Genomic DNA, 20004 nt, shown 5'->3' with positions numbered 1-20004 from the left:
TACAGTCCATGGGGTTTCAAAGAGTCAAATACAACTGAGAGACTTTCACTTTTCACATTTTTCTAATATTCTTGCCTGGAGAATCCCATAAACACAGAAGCCTGGCAGGCAACTGTCCGTAGGATTACAGAGTCAGACACGACTGAAGCAACGTAGCATGTGTGAACACATGACTTATATGTGGAATCTAAAAAAAGTTACAAACTTATTTACAAAACAGAAACAGACTCACATACATAGAAAACAAGCTTATGCTTACTAAAGGGGAAAGGGAAGAGAGATAAATTAGGAGTTTGGAATTGCCATATACACACTACTATATATAAAATGGATAATCAACAAGGGCCTCCTATATAGCACAGGGAACTCTACTCAATATTGTTAATAACCTACAATGGAAAAGAATCTGAAAAAAAATAGACACATGTATAAATGAATCACAGTGCTGTATACCTGAAACTAAAACAGCATTGTAAATGACCTATACTTCAATTTTTAAAAAAAACAAACTCCAGATTTAAACTTAGATGCATTTCAATCTGCTGAAGTTTTTCCTCTTGCTGATGTTCAAAGTGTCCCATCTTTGGTCTCTTCAAGACCCAGATCCTTTTAATACCATTCCAGTGGGTCTGAAGGTTCCTGTGCTCTGACAAAATATTCCAGGTACAACTTGAACAGTTCCTATTCTTGACTCAGAATCTGCCATTTGTCGGAGGAGTCCTAGTTTCCTTTAGCAGAAAATTGAATTTCAAACCCACCATCAAGGGGTCTGGGTATCTTTCTACTGTTGGCGAGGCCACCATTTCCAGGCCTCTCTGGGTAACAGAGCTGATTAGGGGAGTTAATATTTAACGGAGAGAAAGTCTCAGTTTCACAAGATTAAAGAGTTCTGAACATGGATGGTGGTGATGGCTGCAAACAATGTGAATGTACTTAATGCCACAGAACTGAACACTTAACAACAGTGAAGAGAGTCACTTTCATGTTGTATTTTACCACAGGTTTTAAAAAGAGCACTGAATATATCTGTTTTATACAATTTTCACACAACAGTAGGATACAAATTTTATTCCAGTTCCCACAGGCTATAAACTAGGAACACTGGAACATATCTAGGGACATACAACAAAGTGCCAAAAAAATTATGTTGAATTGGTTCATAGTGCTTTTCAGGTATATTATATCCTTCTGCTCTGTATGTTTATTCTATTAATTATTGAGAGTTTGATATTGAAACTCCAGCTAAAAATCTTAATTTAGATACTTAAAAATTGTAATATACAGTGGAACTATAAATAACTTTGTTCTGTATTTTCTAAGTCTCCTGTAAATGTGTTATTATACTTTCAAAATTTTAAAAATAAAAGAGAAATAAATAAATACAAAGCATTGAAAATTTTTTCCAATAAGCGAGTCCCACACAAAAGTTAACACTGACCAGGAAATGAGGGTGGTACCCAAACACTTCTAACAAGACTCTCCTTCACTAGTGAGCAACTGTGGGTGAGGATGAACGAGAGACTTTCACTTTTCACATTTTTCTAATATTCTTGCCTGGAGAATCCCATGAACACAGAAGCCTGGCAGGCAACTGTCCATAGGATTAGAGTCAGACACGACTGAAGCAACGTAGCATGCATGAACACATGACTTATATGTTTGTTTCAATGTTACTTTACAATCAGCTTCAAAGTTTTTAGGACAAATACTAAACCATTCAGCCTAACTATTTAATAAGCAGAGCTGTTAGGTATTTCTTTTGTCCTGGAGACTATGTGAAATTAAGGCAAAATGAAAGGTGCTGTGATCGGAGAAAGTTTAGGATCCTAAGGAAGGTTCTGGTTTCATCTTAACTAATTCCATTACCATACGATCCAGCAACCCCACTCCTGGACATATACCTGGTCATAACAGCACTATTCTCAATAACCAAGACCTGTATGGTACAGGGAACTACATTCAACATCCTGTGATAAACCATAATGGAAAAGAACACGAAGAGAATGTATACATGTGTATAACTGAGTTACTCTGCTCTACAGCAGAAATTAACACAGCATTTGTAAGTCAACTACACATCAATAAAATGGAAAAAACCCCAACTCCATATCCTATGTGGCTTCAGAAGAGCAGCTTAGTTCTACTGAGATTTATGTGTAGGACCCAGGACAGTACAGCTCCAGGACTTAGTGTAGTGCCCTCTGGGGAGCAGCCCTCCTGGGGCCCCCACACTCCAGCCAGCCAGCCAGCAGTGGGCAAAGCCAGGCAGCAAACCCACTGTGTGATGTGTGAGTCCAGCCATGGTGGTCACCTGGAGGGGCTGCCATCCTGCAGAGGCCAGTGCACCTGAACTTGACGATCTGGACGCAGCCTCAGACCCCAGCCCACACAGCTGGGGAAGGAGACAGAATGTGCCAGACAGATAGATCCCAGCCCAGGTCCCCCACGTTGACCACACCCCTTGTGACATCCCTGCAGGCAGGACCCAGCTGTCCCCTTGGCCAGGCACACTGGGCACAGGCTCAGATGGCCTCGAGGCCAGCACCCAGCACACGCAGGTGTGTCCTGTGCGCACCGGAGCCTGCTCTCCTGCAGGCACAGCCAGGAGGAGCTGAACAGGACTTGGCGGTTGATCAACTGCTTCCTCTTTCTGCATAAACATCCCTGTCTGTCAGATGCACACTGCCATCATGCCCATTTCAGACAGGAAGGAGGGGAGACTGAGGCTCAGAAAGGCGGGGGCTCCCAGGGGGTGCCAGAGTGAGCGGGAAGACAAGTCAGGATCTGTCTCTGCCTCGGGCCCCCCTTGTCCTCGCTCTGTCACCAGCCCTCAACCCCTGCTGCTACCTGCCCTTGCTCATCATCACCAGATCGCCAACCTGCCCCCGCCCAGGTCCCTCTTGGCTTCCCTTTCACTCCCCTGTGTCCAACAGCCCACCTGCCCAAGGGCTCTGTGAATGAAGTTTACTAAATAGAAACGTGCTCACAGAAACAGAAACAGGCTTTCCTAACAGGAAAAATGATGGGGGAGCAGGGAGAAATTAGCTGGTTCTGATTAACATACACACTCTACTATTTATAAAAATATAATAAAAAAGGACCCACTCTATAGCACAAGGGGTCCTATGAGTAAACTTCACTCCCGCCCTCTCTTTGCATCCTGACTCTCATCCCCGGGGGCTGAGCCATGAAGAGGAATTCACGGGCACCTGACATGCTGGGCCATGGGTGTGATTACCTTGTGCAGGGAGCTGCCTGGGACACCAAGGGATGAGGTGGCCTGTGTGCTGACCCGGCCACCCACCACGTCCACACAATCCCAGGACTGGCCGGGGTGCTCTGCTCCATGCATGTGTGCATGCAAAGACACCTCAGTCATGTACTGTTCTTTGTAACCCCATGGACTGTAGCCTACCAGGTCCCTCTGTCTGCAGGTTTCTCCAGGCAAGAATACTGAAGTAGGTTGCCATTCCCTCCTCCAAGAGATCTTCCTGATCCAAGGATCAAACCTGAGTCTCTTGCATCTCCTGCACTGGCAGGCGGATTCTTTACCTAAACGAGTCATCTAGGAAGTATTCACTTAAATATGGATGTACATGTGTTTTTTTCAGGTTCTTTTCACATTCAGTTTATTACGGAGGGCTGCATAGGACCCCTTGTGCTATAGAGTGGGTCCTTTTTTATTATATTTTTATAAATAGTAGAGTGTGTATGTTAATCAGAACCAGCTAATTTCTCCCTGCTCCCCCATCATTTTTCCTGTTAGGAAAGCCTGTTTCTGTTTCTGTGAGCACGTTTCTATTTAGTAAACTTCATTTATATCTATTTCAAGATTCTATCTAGAGGTGACATCATGATACTTGCCTCTCCCTCTCTTACTTCACTTAGTATCATCTCTTTAATACTTTCCTGTGGCTGGAAACAGCATACTTTCGTCTTATTCATGGCTGAGTAACACTGTATTGTGTATGGTACCCCATTTTCTTTATCCACTCATCAGTCCTTCTACTGTTAGGCTGCTTCCGTATCTTAGTGTACGTAGTGCTGCCATGATTGTTGGGGTGCAGGTGTCTTAAAATTTTGGTTTTCTCTGAATCTATGCCCAGGTGTGAGATTGCTGGGTCACATGGCACTTCGTGTTTAGTTTTTCAAAGAACCTTGGCATTGTTCTCCCTAGTGGATGTAAGTTCCCACCAACAGTGTAGGATTCACTTCTCTTCACACCATTTCCAGCATTCATTGTTGTAGATTTTTTGAGACGGCCATTCTGACGGGTGTGAGGTGACACCTCATTGTACTTTTGACTTACCTTTCTCTAAGAATTAGTGTTGCCGAGTATCTTTTCATGTTTTATGGCCTTTTATGCCTTCTTTGGAGAAATCTTTGACACATTTTTTAAATTGGGTTACTCTATGGACGTGAGTCTGAGTGAGCTCTGGGAGTTGGTGATGGACAGGGAGGCCTGGCGTGCTGCGATTCATGGGGTTGCAAAGAGTCGGACACGACTGAGCGACTGAACTGAACTGAACTGAACTGAAAGAAAAAATATATTGACCTGCACTAGCTGTTCACGTGTTTTGGAGATAATTCCCTGTGGGTATCTTTGTTTGCAAATGTTTTTTCCCATTAGGAGGGTTGTCTTTTTCTTTCATTTATGATCTTTCTGTGCCAATGGTTTTAAGGTTAATTGGGTCCCACGTTTATTGCATTCAGAATTTGCTATTTTTATCAAAGCATGTTCTGCTTGTTTTCGAGTTTCATGGCATCCATTTTTCCATTTAGATCTTTAATCTATTTGGAGTATATTTTTGTGTATTGTGTTATGACATAGTCTAATTTTATTCTCATTTTCCTCCTAGGAAGAACCTGCACACTATCCTCCACAGTGAGTTGTAAGTCACTCAGTCGTGTCCAACTCTTTGCGACCCTATTGATTATACAGTCCATGGAATTCTCCAGGCAGAATAGAGTGTGTAGCCTTTCCCTTCTCCAGGGGATTGTCCCAACCCAGGGATCGAACCCAGGTCTCCCACATTGCAGGCGGATTCTTTACCAACTGAGTTATCAGGGAAGTCCTCCACAGTAGCTGTTCCCAATTTCCACTCCCAGCATCAGTGTAGGAGGGTTCCCTTTACTTCTTCCCCTCTCCACCATTTATTGTTTGTAGCCATTCTGACCCATGTGAAGTGATACTTTGTTGCAATCTTGAGTTGTATTTCTCTAATATTTAATAACATTGACATCTTTTCATGTGATGTTTTTTAAAAAGATGTGAGCTAAATCTACCTCTTGACATTGACTCCTTGACCATCTGCCTTGTTTTGAACTCTTTTCTGCTGACCCCCACTAGGATATTTCCCGCACAGGTGTTTTTTTACCACAGCTCCAAAGGCCTTTTAAGTATTAAGTGCCCATCAGCACAGGCTTGTTGTTTTGGAAAGTGCCCACAAGGTGGCAGCATTTCTTCATGTCCCTTTTCTCTTCTTGTAATTTGTTATTTTATATTGGAGTAGAGTTGATTTCTGATGTTGTCAGTTTTAGGTGTACAGAAACTTGATTCAGTAATCTATAAACATCTATTCTTGTTCGGGTTTTTTTTCCCATATAGATGATTACAGTGTGTTCAGTAGAGTTTACAGGGCTATTCTTTAGGCACTTTTTGATCATCTATTTGATATATACACACTAATTCATATCAAATAGATGATCAAAAAGGGCCTAAAGAATAGCCCTGTGAACTCTACTGAACACACTGTAATCAATCGGAGAAGGCAATGGCACCCCACTCCAGCACTCTTGCCTGGAGAATCCCAGGGACGGAGGAGCCTGGTAGGCTGCAGTCCATGGGGTCATGAAGAGTCGGAAACGACTGAGTGACTTCACCTTCTCTTTTCACTTTCATGCATTGGAGGAAGAAACGGCAATCCACTCCAGTGTTCTTGCCTGGAGAATCCCAGGGATGGAGGAGCCTGATGGGCTGCCGTCTACGGGGTCACACAGAGTCGGACACGACTGAAGCGACTTAGCAGCAGCAGCAGTGTGTATATATGTCAATTTCAAACTCTAAATTGATGCCTCCCCACTAACATTTTCTTATAAATTGGTTTCCTACATGTGAGCCTATTTTGTAAATTAGTTCATCTGTATGAATATACAGCTTCCACCTGTAAGTAATACAATATTTGTCTTTCTCTGACTGACCTCCTTCTGTTGCTGGCCAACACCTTGGTCTTCTCTGCCCACCGAAGCCGAATGAAAACCAGAGAGGCAGAATTTGGAAGAAATAGAATGGTACCTTTTATTCTCAGGTAGTGGAGAGGGGAACGCAGCATGCTCCTGCCTCAAGAACTGTGTCCCTAAGGCAGGTGCTCACAGTCAGGAGCAGTCAGGAGTCAGTGATGAGGAAACAAAGGTGATAGGATCGTGATTTCTTCCTCTTGCATCATGTCAAAGACAGTCATAAACCGGCATCAGTAACCCATAACTGCATCTGGCAGTCTGGTGGCTCTGAGGCCTTCTTTCTGACATGTAACTACAAGGGGAAGGCTGTTGTAAAGGTAAACATCAGATAGAGGATGTATTTAGTATAGAGTCAAGTGAAGCGTAGCTCCTGCAGAGCTAGGGAGCAGAAAAGCAAGCTTAGTTACAGACATATGGAATCAGGAGCAGTTAAAGTAAAATAAACTAGGAATGTTCAGGCCTGCTCACTGTTCTTCTTTATCTTCTTTGCTCTCAGAGAAGTAAAAAAGAAAAACTCATTCCTCTTTTTCCCTTTTTACTGCAACAACTCCCCCATCAGTTTATTCCCTCCTAACAATGGAGGAAGGGAAATACGTCATTCTTGTCTGGCTGAGGACAAACTTCAGTTTTGCTCCGTTTGAAAATCACCAGCTATTCAGCCCAGGGACCATCTATCTCCTACTTTAAATTTTCCTTGAGATGTGAACCCCAAGAAATCTTTATTGAGGTGATGAGGGACAGATGGTCAGTCTTCTATAACTTCTTTAATGCTGACACAGAACTCATAGACCGTACCTAGTTGGGGTCATGGAGCTCTCACCCTGTTCTATTAAGGGGCCCCAGCGTGACTTTTGTGGTTATTCCCACTGGATGTTTGGAGGAGTGGCTGTAATCTCTTTGGGGGCATGGGTTTTCTTCGCACATCATCTTTATCTTGATGTGAATCTGTGTCATCTGGAGAGACAAAACGAAACAGGTATTTAGAAAAGAAAAAAGAAAAACACAACAGAGGCATAGATGAGTAAAACTGTTACTGCAGCTAGGGAATCAAAGCAGGAGTAAGAACCAAGTCTTGTTTGATGACAATTTTGATTGTGGTCTAGGCAGAGTCAGTGCTTGGGTCATCCTGTCCAAAGGAATGGAGCCATTTGGACTCGGAAGTAGTTGGAGGAATGACAACCTCAACATTAACAGACAAAATAGAAAAAATTAAGCCTGAATCCTAATTTAGATTTAACACTTCAAGGAGACTTGTAGCCAGGTAGCTGGTTGTCTAGGTTTATTTAAGTAGGTCTTAACCTTGTATTGATCATTACACATGCATTTTTTTTTTCTGTGCAACATACAGTCCAGAGCAATTTCTCATTCTACACATGTAAGAGTTAAAAGAAGAGACCTTTAAAAAGTGGAGTGCTTCCCTGGTGGCTCAGACGGTAAAAGCATCTGCCTGCAATGCAGGAGACCCGGGTTGGCTCCCTAGGTCAGGAAGATCCCCTGGAGAAGGAAATGGCAATCAACTCCAGTACTCTTACCTGGAAAATTCCCTGGACGGAGGAGTCTGCTGGGCTGCAGTCCATGGGGTTGCAAAGAGTTGGACATGACTGAGTGACTTCACTTTCTTTTTCTTTCTTTAAAAAGTAAGGCTGTAGTTATCTGCTACTTTTATTTTTCGAATGGCTGACGGTATTCTAAGTCTAACACAGGTCAGAAAACTCAAGTTGTTAACAATACAAGGACTTGTCTGAAATCACACCATAGTGTCACCTAGTCAGTTCCATAGCTACTCTATGTTGACTTTAACTATAATTTTTCCTTAAATAGCCACAGCGACTGTCCCTGTCAATGATGTTAATGTTTCTCTAGGTACAAGAAGATGCAAGACTCAGGGCTTACAAAATATCTACTCCTGAAAGTGTTTAACTATCTGAAGGGCTCTTTTGACAATTTTTCCAGAGCACAGAGTGCCTCATTCCTAATTTCCACCCTGACTTCCTTTCAGGGGGTATTGAAGGTCAGCAGCTTCAGTGGCCATGATTTAATTTCTGTAGAGACAGATGGCAAGTGCCAACTGGCTGAGCCCCTTCAGGTTCATGAAGCTGACTATGGTTTGAGGGCATTACATGACCATTTTGTCCCATGGTGCTAGGAATGCTCATTCCAAGTCTTATGAAGATTTTGTTGATAGGCCACTAAATGTGCTGTCACTGGACTAGGCCATAAAACAGTATTCAAAACTGTCTGGACTACCTGTGCTTCTGAATCTCTTGCGGTCCAGGAAAATATTCCCTTTGGTTCTTTTTTCCCATATCTAGAGTTACACTGTTGCAATTACTGACCTTATATGGGACTGTATACTATCATTTTATCAGTGACTCAGTCAAATACTTAGTAATGTAAGGGACAACACTTATGAAACAGGCAATATACAAAACAATATAAAACAAAATAGCTAGCAGTTAATAGCAAGGCCATAAATAAGAACTTAAGAACTTCCATTAGGTGTAGCCCAGTATATACCAAAGTCATCTGACTTAGCTTGTTCTGTACCAATCCTTATTTCTTAGGGAAACTATATATTGTCCATAAGGCACCCAGCCTGTTTTCTAGTATTACTAGACTGATTATCCTTAGTATGATTTAACTGTTTCCAGCACAGAGGAGGCTTTAAAATGTAAATTAGCATAGCCTGATGTTAACAGCCTCATGGCTTCATTTAAATGCTTAGTTATGAACCAGGTATTACAATATAAACTTACTAGTTTATAAGCAGTTGGTATGCATTAAGGTTTCTTGTTCAGATGGCCAAGGCTTGTTATGTGTAAGTCTGGCTGATAGACCTTTACAGCGTTTAGATTTAAGAGCCTCAGACAGCCTTCTGTGTCCAAGCTAGCTAGCTATGCTCACTGCATGACAGGCCAATGAATCTGAGAGACGAGGTGTTGAGGCAAGGAAGAGAAATTAAAATCGGGGAGCCAGCTGCGAAGATAACAGGCTAGCACCTCAAAATAACCACCTCCTCAGGGCCTGGTTGCTAGGTTTTTTTAATTGGATGGGGGGAGGTAAGGAAACATAGTAAAGTAAAAAAGACTATTCAGTGCTTGCAAATGTCCCCTAGAATCGGAAGGCAGGGGAATGTGTTAAGTTTCACTTCTTTACAGTGCTTCATAGGTGGGTGGCTCAGGCTGCAGGCCATACATAATGCTTACAATAACAAAAAGGGTTAAAGTCACAGAAGCAGACCCAGTATAAATGTAAGATTAACCCTTTCAGGATACAATTCCCCTTCTCAATGTCCATCTCATAATCTTGTAGGAGAAGGGGGGCCATTTTGCTCGCCAGATGGATCTTCCTGGGAGTGCCTGCCATTAGTGCTGGTGTTTTTAAATGTCAAGACTAGTCTTCCTTTGTTCCTCTTGGAAAAGGAAGAGCAGTTTACACCTGCAAATTTAGAAATAGTGAACTTCAAACAGAAAGGTAGCATCTCAAACTAAGAAATTTAGCATCTTTCTATGCATGGGAAGATGCAAGATTCTAGGCTCATTAAATCATATTTTATATACCTTAGGTAACTGGGGCCTGTAATCCTGCATTCTCAGTTTCCTCTAGGTTCACCATAGGGAGTGGTTGGAGTGGCTCTAGTCGAATGAAGGCCAGGTGGCAGGCATTCCCCTTTCTCAGGGCCCACTGACTGGCACTGAAGGGCTGCAATCGCTCATTCCATGTCTCAGGTCTTTCCTTCCTGGTCACGAATGACCATTATCTGGAAAACATTTCATGATCAACTTTTGTCCCAAGGCGCTGGAAGGTTCATCCCAATTCAGTCAAAAAATTCTTGATGTCACACCAGATGTTAAGTTTTGGACCAGGCCCAATCAATAATTAAAATTTTCTGGATTCTAACTGTAATTCAGGAGACATTATCCCTTGTTGTTTCTTCCCATACCTAGAATCACACTATTACAATTATTTTCTCAAAGTGTTTGGTCATTTTAGTTTTGTTGGAGGCCTGATTTACACACTAGTTACTGTTAAGAGACAACAATCTAAACTAAAGAGGATATAAGTCATACAGACAATGACATAGTACAGCACAGACACACAAAGCACAACCTGAAAACAAAGAACAAATTTCGCGAATGATTGGTATTACCAGTTATAATTACTGAGTGACCAAAGGAGTTGTAGCTGATTTAATGAGCTATCTGCAATTTCACTGTATTGGCCATGCACACTTATCTATGACTTAATCTCTGAGACAAGCATATGTTACTAGCACAATCAGCCAGGTACAGAGAAAAAGACAGATGCTCCAAAAGGTATAATCTACCAAACTACTGCAAGTTATAATTAATTGAAGGAGTTTTACATACACCTGGAAAACACAGATTTAAACCAATAATTCTTTAAGATAGATACCATATACAACTGTATATAGTAATTTACTCAGTTCTATGTAACTAATCCTTTCTGTTAACAGCTTTATGAAATCATCAGTTTTCTCAATACAATTCTTCAATTATTTTTACTCAGTTCATTAGTATGTTCTAAAAGTCAGAAACTTGTAAAGTCCTTTTTATATGAAGAGGAAACATTTTGCAAAGACATTAGAGTAAAACCATAACTGTGTATGTTAACAAAACTTAAGGAAGCAAGTTTAAATCTGATTATTGTTGTGACATACAACACCTTTATAACAAAAATTATGACTAATAATATTTTATTAGGAACTCTATACAATCTCTAGAATATCTGTACCACTTACCATAAAACTTATTTATTTATTGGAAAACACTTCCTTTATAGTTTAACATACCAAATGACCTTGATTAGTTTAGTATCTCCCTTTGGGGTCCCTCAGGGGCCCTTTGAAGCACCTCAAATTTAGTTAGAGGTCAAAGGAACTTTATTATTATTTGATCTTGGAAGCCCTGTCAAAGGAACACACAAACATTATAAAACACAGCAAGGCCATAGGTCACTGTGAAACAGCCAAAGTGACAATAAAAGATCCCAGAGGCAAATACAGATTGTTTAAAAGGTAAATAAATTGAAATCTGTTATTAAAGGCAGTTTAGCATCTTCAGAAAACTTGTCTGTTTTAACAGAGAAAAACCGAATTTCCATTTTACACCAGCTTAAAGGTTCATTTACTGAATTAATAACTTATTTTAGACTTAGTCAATCCTGACTGATCACCTACAAAACCCCTTCTGGGGTCCATTTTCTACAAACCTTTCATCACTTATTTCAGCACTTTAAGTTTTAAGTTTTAGAATATCTGGAAAGATCCTAAAACATATTTCTAAAAGTTTTTTCACATTTAAATTGGGCCTCCACCCACTTGTGGGTGTATCAGTTAGCTTCCTGATATGTTACAAAGAGTGTACTGAGGCTCAAGGTCTATTGGAAACTGTCTAGTCCACCATCCTGAAATTATTTGACTATATTCAGCCTGTGTAATGTCCTTAGATTACGTCATTCTTTAAAAGATTGTGCCCTGCTCCTTTTCTTCTGTTTCATTTCCCCTGTCAGATTGTATTCCCATATTCTCATGGGAAGCAGAGGGGTGAAGGGCTACCTTCTGTAATTGCTTTAAAGCTGACTGACCCGCAGAACTCTTCTCTAATGGGGGCCCGCCCTCATGTCCATGGTGACGGCCTGTAAGACCTGTTAAGACCAGTGAATCAGAGGAAGAGGATGGTGAAGAGGCTCCCCAGGAGGAATGTATTGAAGGGGAAGGTACTATCCCTTCCAACCCTTCTAAGGAGGCACTCTCAAAGGCTGGCTATAATGCATTTAGGAATGGAGTTCCTTTCTCCATCGTACCCAAGAAAATTCCAAAGAAAATCATAACCCCATCTGAGTCAGATGATTCAGAAGGTGGGAGAAGAAAGAGAGGGCCAAAACACAGGTAACCGTCCCCTTGATCCTCTCACTTGCCCGTCTCCAGAGGGTAACCCTCTGCCCTTCAGCAGCTGGGCTGGGATTCAAAGTCTTCCCTTTAGCCGGGGAAAGAGGACAGGAAACAGAGATCATTAGCCTTTTGGTACAACAAAATCCAGAACCATTTGGGCTGGCTTGGTTTAGTATTTCAGCATATTTACATTATCCTGGTCTTTCCCAGGTGGTGCTAGTGGTAAAGAACCAGCCTGCCAATTCAGTAAACACAGGTTAGATCCCTAAGTCGGGAAGATCCAGCAGAGGACAACATGGCAACCCACTCTAGTATTCTTGCCTGCAGAATCCCATGGACAGAGATGAGCCTGGCAGTCTACAGGGTTGCAAAGAAACACAACTGAAGCCACTTAGCATGCAAGGTCTTTCCTTTCAGTGGCTTCCAGAGAACATAAATTGCACTGTTCATCTGTGTGTGATCTCTTCATCTGGGTGCCTGGCACCCCAGGGTCCTTTTCTCCCTCTGCCTGATTTCTGCTCTTCCTCCATTCCACATAGCTGGCCATGAATCAGAATAACTGCAAGTATGAAAGTGGTAAGCATCTAGCTCATCACTCACACCACTGGGCATCAGAGGATATTTTGGGCTGCAGCTTTCACTCAGAAGATGTCCCACGATTTGCTCCCAGCCCCTAGATCTCGTTAGGCTGACTTATGACCTGGATTGAGCCTCCTGGCCCAGCTACCGACAGCTGAAACATCACTGTTCCAATTACTCTCAGTGCTAGAGTGGGAACCTCCAGTTAGCTGACAAGGAAAAATAACAAAATCACCATCGCTCCCACCTCCTTCATAGGTTTTTATCAGCGATGCAACGAGACCAGGTTAAAACTGTGTTTCCAAGGCAGGTTTTGTGGGGGCTTCAGCAATTAAAAAAAGAAGAAAAATCACCAGCTAGTTTAGTCATGTCCTCCTCTGTTTATCTCCAATGGCATCTGTGCAAGGAGTCCCCAAAGTACTAGGCTACCAGTGTGACCCCTTCAAAATGTCAGTTCCCCAGGCCAGAAACCCTCCTACTTGAGAGAACTGACAGAATAGAGAGCCAGGCTCTAGTTTTCAGAACAGATTTTGGAAGGGCCCCAACAGCCTCACGAACTTGGAATTGTCACAGTGGTAACTAAACTGCAGAACTGAGGTTAAGAACTGCCTGCCCTGTTCATCCTGCTCTCCAGTCAGGTCTGTGCCTTCCCTGAGCCAGCTGCAGTCCCATGGCTTGCTTCCAGCACCCAGGCTGACTCCACTAACCTCCCTCTCTCCATAGTGCGCTAGGCAGTCCAAATGTGTGGCCTCAAGGAGGTGGGGAAGGACGAAGGGTGGCCTGTGTACTCAACAGACTGCTCTGTCTCAGTGGAACGATTCATGGACATGAGGAGGTTTCAGGTTCAACCTCCCTAATCAGTACTTTGAATCTGACCTTTTGGAGCAGGAAATGCGAAAGTAGACAGCAAAGGGAACCTTCCACAAAGGTCAGGGACAGGACAGAGGCAGAGGGGGCAGGATCCTTGCAGATGACAGGGGACTCATCTGTGGAGATCCGGCATCCATCTTTCATGTACCTTGTAGCTGCTACCAGTACGCCTGGATGCTATGGAGTTGAAAGAAACTGAGGGAGAGGAGGAGCTGGAGCACAGGAAGGCCCTGCTTCAAAGGGAAACTCTCATCCAAAGTCTGGGGAGTGTAAAGCAGCTCGCCTGCATGCTGCACCTTAGGCAACAGGGCCAGAACCCCCCCCCCCCCCCCGCCGAGTGTCAGGCGAGGGTCCCTGGACAGGGTCTCACAGGACAAGGGAACAAAGGCTGTAGCGGCACATGGTGGTGGCCACAGCCGAGGAAGCTAATGGGGTGGTCTGGCAGTGGAGTCCGGGAAAAGCCGTGTATCCTGGGCCTTGGGAAAGGGTCTCTTGGCTCCTTTTGCATCTGTTCCAAAGCGCGCTTGTTTCTAGTAATGACATCCAGCCAAGGGCTGTCTCACTTACAAGACATGAGCTCTCTATCTTGACTGACAACTAGTATGTTCAAACTACCGCACAACTGCCCTATTTCACACACTAGCAATGTAAAGCTCAAAATTCCACATCACTCCAGGTGCCATCTGCAGAATGTCACCTGGCTAAGAGATCCAGCAGCCATCGACCCCTGCTCACTGTCAGTGAAGACATCTGGACATCTGAAAGCCAAAGTCAGGCTCCTGAGCCTTAAGTATGCCAAACTAGCCTTGGTCACTCTGACCTGGGTTAAGTCCCACTAGCAAACATTACAGCTGGGGTGTTCCCCAAATACTCTATGATGCTGCCAACAGTATGGGAACAGGGGAGGGAGTGGAACCATTTATTTACCTCCTTCTATGTACTAGACCAGAGAAGGCAATGGGAACCCACTCCAGTACTCTTGCCTGGAAAATCCCATGGACGGAGGAGTCTGGTAGGCTGCAGTCCATGGGGTCGCTGAGGGTCGGACACAACTGAGCAACTTCACTTTCACTTTTCACTTTCATGCATTGGAGAAGGAAATGGCAACCCACTCCGGTGTTCTTGCCTGGAGAATCCCAGGGACGGCGGAGCCTGGTGAGCTGCCGTCTATGGGGTCGCACAGAGTCGGACACGACTGAAGCAACTTAGCAGCAGCAGCAGCAGCAGCATGTACTAGATCCTGGTGATACAAATTGCAGAAAGAGTCCTAGCAGTCAATACATGTAATGGGCACATGGACAAGTAAACACACCAGTTACAATACCAAACAGTAAAGACGCTGGAGGAATGCATGTGATGCCATTCCCCTGTGTTGGTAATTGGGAAAAAGGTTGGGAAAGAGGTGATTGTGTCTCCTCGGCGAATACCAACTCAGGGGGGACCCATGTTTCCACTGCAGAAAGCCAAGCCAGCAAGGCCAAAGCCAAAATCCTGGCAGGATCTGTGCTACCCTCTTTAACCCTGAGCCAGGCTATCTCCGCAACAGGAAAGAGTTGTTAAGTGGCTCGTGGACTGAATACACTTTGCCCTCCATGCTGGACTCTGGACACAGAGCAGCCGAGGTCCGAGCCCTCACTCTCTGCCCTGCCTCTGCACGCCTGCTGCAGCAAACCCCTGTACTCCTTGCATCAGGCAGCAGGAGTGAATGCAGGAAGGGAGGCCAACACTCAAGCTCTCCTGGAGGACCACCCCACCTCGGGTTTCCAAAGGGGCAAAGGTGTTAACTGAGTCCAAGCTCTCTCTGCTCGCCTAGTGACAGGCCAGTGAATCTGAGAGACAAGGTGTTGAGGCAAGGCAAGGAAGAGACTTTAATCGGGGAGCTAGCAGACCCAGAAGATGGCAGGCTGGTGCCTCAAAATAATTGTCTTATTTAATACGTTGATGATAAGACCTGTCTATATTATTATAATTAGATCAACAAATTTATACCAGGTACTAATTTAAGATTAAGTACTTCCCGGTTCATGTGAACCTGGAACTCCTTCATCTTGTATTTAGAATTGTTTGGTTTATAAGCGTTTATTACTATTACTTAAGCCAATTAAATAGAGCTCTTTTTACACGCCAATGAACCACGCCAATGTTATTCAAATATATATACATACACACATACATATACACACACAAACGCGAGGCCTCCAAACTGGCTTGTCCTGTAAAGGAAAAGCCCAGATGGAAGGGGAAAAATGTTCCCGGTGTGTACACGGGGGCAATTTGCCCTCCAAAATGGAGCCCCTCGGCTCTAACACAAAAGGACACAAAACAAGCAGACTGGCTGAACCAGCTATTGAATTGGGCAGACTCACCCTACAAAATAAATTGAGTCCATCGACTCCAGAAGTTTGTCCTTTCCTCGTCTCAACTGCTAAGCACTAGGGGCAGCCAGTGCTGCTTCAGGGAACTTTGAAGCAGAGAACCTCAGGACAACAATTGGTCCCAACAACTGCTAGAGTCTTGCCCTAATATTCCCTGATCGAGGCTGGCTAGCCAGGAGCAGCAAGGTTCCTGGCTGGCTAAGCCAAACTGTTACCAAGTCCAAGCTCCTTTTGTTCGATGCATCACACGCCAGTGAATTCCAGAGACGAGTTGCTGAGGCAAGGAAGGAACTTTAATCGGGGAGCCAGCTGGCCAAGAAGATGGCAGGCTATCGCCTCAAAATTACCATCTTGTCAGGGCCTGGTTGCCAGGTTCTTTTATGGATCTGAGATGGAAGGGTGGTGGAGGTGGGTGAGGAAATAAAAGTAAAGAGACTATTCAATCCTTGCAAATGTCCCCTAAAATGGACAGTCTTTCACAGGTGGGTGGCTCAGGTTGCAGGCCATTATGAATGTTTACCATAACAAAAAGTGTTAAAGTCATAGAAACAGACCCCAGTGTAAATTTAAAAATTAGTCCTTCCAGGTTACACTTATTCTCCCTGGGGAACATTCTCACAGTCCTTCCTTGACTCATTCCACAGGTGAGAACAAATCCACTCGATGAAGCTGTACCAACAACACCATGAGGATTCCCACCTGGGGTGATACCAGGGCTTACATGGGGAAGTACCGCCCTTCTTTAAGCACGTTGGCTTCCTCTTCCAGAAAAGCTGCTTCCAAGGCCAGAGGAGTGTGCCAGGTACTGTGCCCGACCTTCTCTGTCTGCCTTGTGGGGGCAGATCCCAAATCTGAATTGCTCCTCAGCAGGGTAGAGGGGGAGCCCAACACTTGAGGAAAGAGGAAATGGGGTTATCAATTCTACCAGACTCTTTTCTTTCCATCTTGAAAAAATAGAAAGTTTTTTTTTTTTTATTAAAGTATAGTAAATTATAAAGCTGAGACACCACACCCCACCCCCCCAGCAAATGTCACAGCACCAAATGTCAGGATGGTTTATTTCTCTTCCTCGGTTCTTGTCTAGTCGCCACAAAAATTGAGAGTTATGAACCAAAAGGTGTAGAACAACAAACAAATCACAGCTCAGTTCAGCTCAAGCAGACAGATCTTTTATTAGCCCAACACAACCGAAGAAGTCCTCCTCATTCTTCCTATTGATCCCGCTTGGCTTCCCCCTTTAACACGTCCAGTCTCCTCCTGCTTGTGCCCAGTGCCAATTACAAGTTATATAACAGCAAGTAATGTTGTTTATATCTTCCCATAATTCCATCTGTTATAATTAGATGTAGAATATTCATGAGCTCTTAATGCCTAAGGTTACTTGGAGAGTCCCACTTCTATCCATTATGTGCTTAGGGAGCCTGTGGAAGAGTTGAAAAGTCCCTGCGGTTATTTTGCAGCATATCTGTGAGCTCTCCTGGGTGTGTCTGGGATGGGAGTTTAGAGATGGGTTTGCATCCCTTTCAGCCAAGCCTCTCCTTGTTGCTTCTACCTAACTTCCTACCTAAGAGTTCTCTCCCCAGTGCCCTGAAACAACAGAAAAAAGCCATCCAGTTCCAGAAAATTCACAGATAAATGGAGGTGCCAGGTGCCCTGCCCAGGACCCAGTCATGGGAAGCCATGGAGCAGCTCCAAGACAGACTAAGTTTTTTGTTTTGAATACATAATACACTATATATGGCTCAAAACTGAAACAATATAATGGGGCATATGCTTTGAGAAGTGTTAACCCTCCTCGTGTTCTATGGATCCTCTTTTTAATAATTTTTTTGTGTCACTTTCTAGGTTTCCTTCTGAAAATACAAGCAAGCTCATAATATAGAATGTTTTCACTTCCGTAGTCTGAAACAGGATCTATAAATACTTTTCTATACTATGCTTTATTCCCTCAATACATTCCATTCCACTTCTCAAAAGAGTGCTCCTCATTCTCTTTTGTAGATGCTTAACAAACTGTAGTTAATTTTACTGGTCTTTTACGGTGGGCACTTGAATTGTTTTCACTCACTCACTATTACAAATAGTGCTCTAGTACATAAATTTGTGTGCACATCAATCTACATATCTGCCAGAAGTATCTGTTATTCACATTCCCAGAAGTAGGGTTGCTGAAGCCAAAGGTAAATGGATTTGCATTTTGATAAATATTGCTAAATAGTCTTCTTTAAGTCATGTTCCACTTTTCATTCTCATCAGAGTAACTTTGGGGTTGAGATTTAGAATAAAGGGTGTTTTATAAAGATGATCATAATTTTATGAGCCTGTAACACCTCTCTTCTGTCAGCTTCCTCTTGTGTATTGAATACCAGCCTTTTCAACTCTTCCAAATTCTTACCTGTCAACTCCCCTTTGGGGATCAGTAAATCACTTTTTTTTTGGAGAAAAGTCAGGCCATTAGGTAAAAAAAGGCTATTAAGGCTCTGGGCCTCCTCCTTACCTCACTCTCAGTCTTGTACTCTATTCACATCACTGGGGAAGTGGCTGTCCTTCACTTATCTAGGACCTGTCCTTTGGGTGCTCTAGGTCAAATTACTACCTAATTCCTCACAGACCTCCATCTGTCAACTTAATGTTGTCGGTGTTGTGGGTTTGACTCAGTCTATCAATAACCAGTGCTGTGGCTGGACCAGCCCTTGCGGGTCTTAAGATTACAAGATTCCCTTCAATAACCATCAAGAAACTATGGTGGTGGGTGAGGAAAGTTTAACACTTACAGGACCTGGAAATTACATGGCAAACCTGAGGCCACACCGCACGGTCATGGGTAGAGAGAACAAGGGCCTGGAGTTCTGTTTTTATTGGGGTCGACTGCTGGGGCCTGGAGGTTTTTATTTTGGGGAGTGGATCCTATGGTTTTGAGGCCTCACTCTTTAGTGGTGAATTTAACAGGAATTTAAGGCACAGGAAGAGAAAAAGCAAGTGGCCCAAGTAGTTAGCGGTTATTGTAGTCAACCATAAATCTCTCAGAGAAGGCAATGGCACCCCACTCCAGTACTCTTGCCTGGGGTCGCTAAGAGTCGGACACGACTAAGCAACTTCACTTTCACTTTTCACTTTCATGCATTGGAGAAGGAAATGGCAACCACTCCAGTGTTCTTGCCTGGAGAATCCCAGGGACAGGGGAGCCTGGTAGGCTGCCATCTATGGGGTCGCAGAGAGTCGAACACGACTGAAGCGACTTAGCAGCAGCAGCATAAATCTCTAAAACAAAGGTGCCTCAGTGTGTGTGTTGGGGGGCGGGAGGTGGGGGTGGGGGGTGGTGGGCGGCGCAGCACCCAGTCTTTTATCTGTTGTATGCCTGGCAGTGTATTTACTGAAGACAGCCATCTTTGAAGAGCAGGCAAAGCCTGCAAGCAAAGCTTCAGTCAGTCACTTGGATTACAAAAAAAAAAATGAAACCCAGCTGTCAAGGCTACACCACACTCCCTCCTTAGTTCCCTCCTGGCTGCCTGCTCTTAATGAAACTGCTCACAAATATATCAGTGACTTCCTCAGTGCTAGGAATAACTGACTCTCAAAACTTGAGCTTGCCTAACATTTCTCAGCATTTGACCTTGTCTGCATTCTTGAAGTCTCTCTTGACCCAGGGGACCACTCACCTATTGGTAGGACTGGTTTTCTGTTTCCTCCCTGGGCTTCCCTTCTTCCTCCTGTGCCTGAAGTTTTTTAAGCTGTGTTCTGGGTTGTTTTATCTCACTCTGCCTGATGCCAGGTGGCTTCAACCACCTCTGCTGTTGGTTTCCAGATCCGTTGTGTCCGGGCCAAGTTGTCGTTCTGAATCTATAGTCAGCTGTGCACTAGACATCGCTGTATGGCTGTCACACAAGTTCCTCAAACTCAACATGTACAAAATAGAATCACTCTTGTTTCCTGACAGTTTCACTCTGCTCCTGTTTTTGCTATATCCCTGAATGGTCCCACCAATCGCCCACTCTAAAAATACTGACTCTCAGCCTATTTCTTAAC

General features: G+C 43.7%; 1 long non-coding RNA gene across 4 annotated transcripts in view; it reads right to left on the bottom strand.

The window, feature by feature from the left end:
- LOC102178490 overlaps nt 6274–20004 on the bottom strand; it is a 33843-nt gene continuing 20112 nt past the window's right edge. For 2 of the 4 annotated variants that reach the window (XR_001919926.1, XR_001919925.1), the window contains exons 2-4: nt 9801–10000; nt 7773–7934; nt 6274–7194 (exon numbers count right to left, since the gene is read on the bottom strand). This is a non-coding gene — a long non-coding RNA (uncharacterized LOC102178490). The other 2 variants (XR_001919927.1, XR_001297029.2) reach the window with 2 other exon arrangements.

This window comes from Capra hircus, chromosome 21, assembly GCF_001704415.2.
Source record: "Capra hircus breed San Clemente chromosome 21, ASM170441v1, whole genome shotgun sequence".
Classification (NCBI taxonomy): domain Eukaryota; kingdom Metazoa; phylum Chordata; class Mammalia; order Artiodactyla; family Bovidae; genus Capra; species Capra hircus.
Note: the sequence above shows the minus strand (reverse complement) of the source record. Positions and strands in the feature narration are given on the sequence as shown.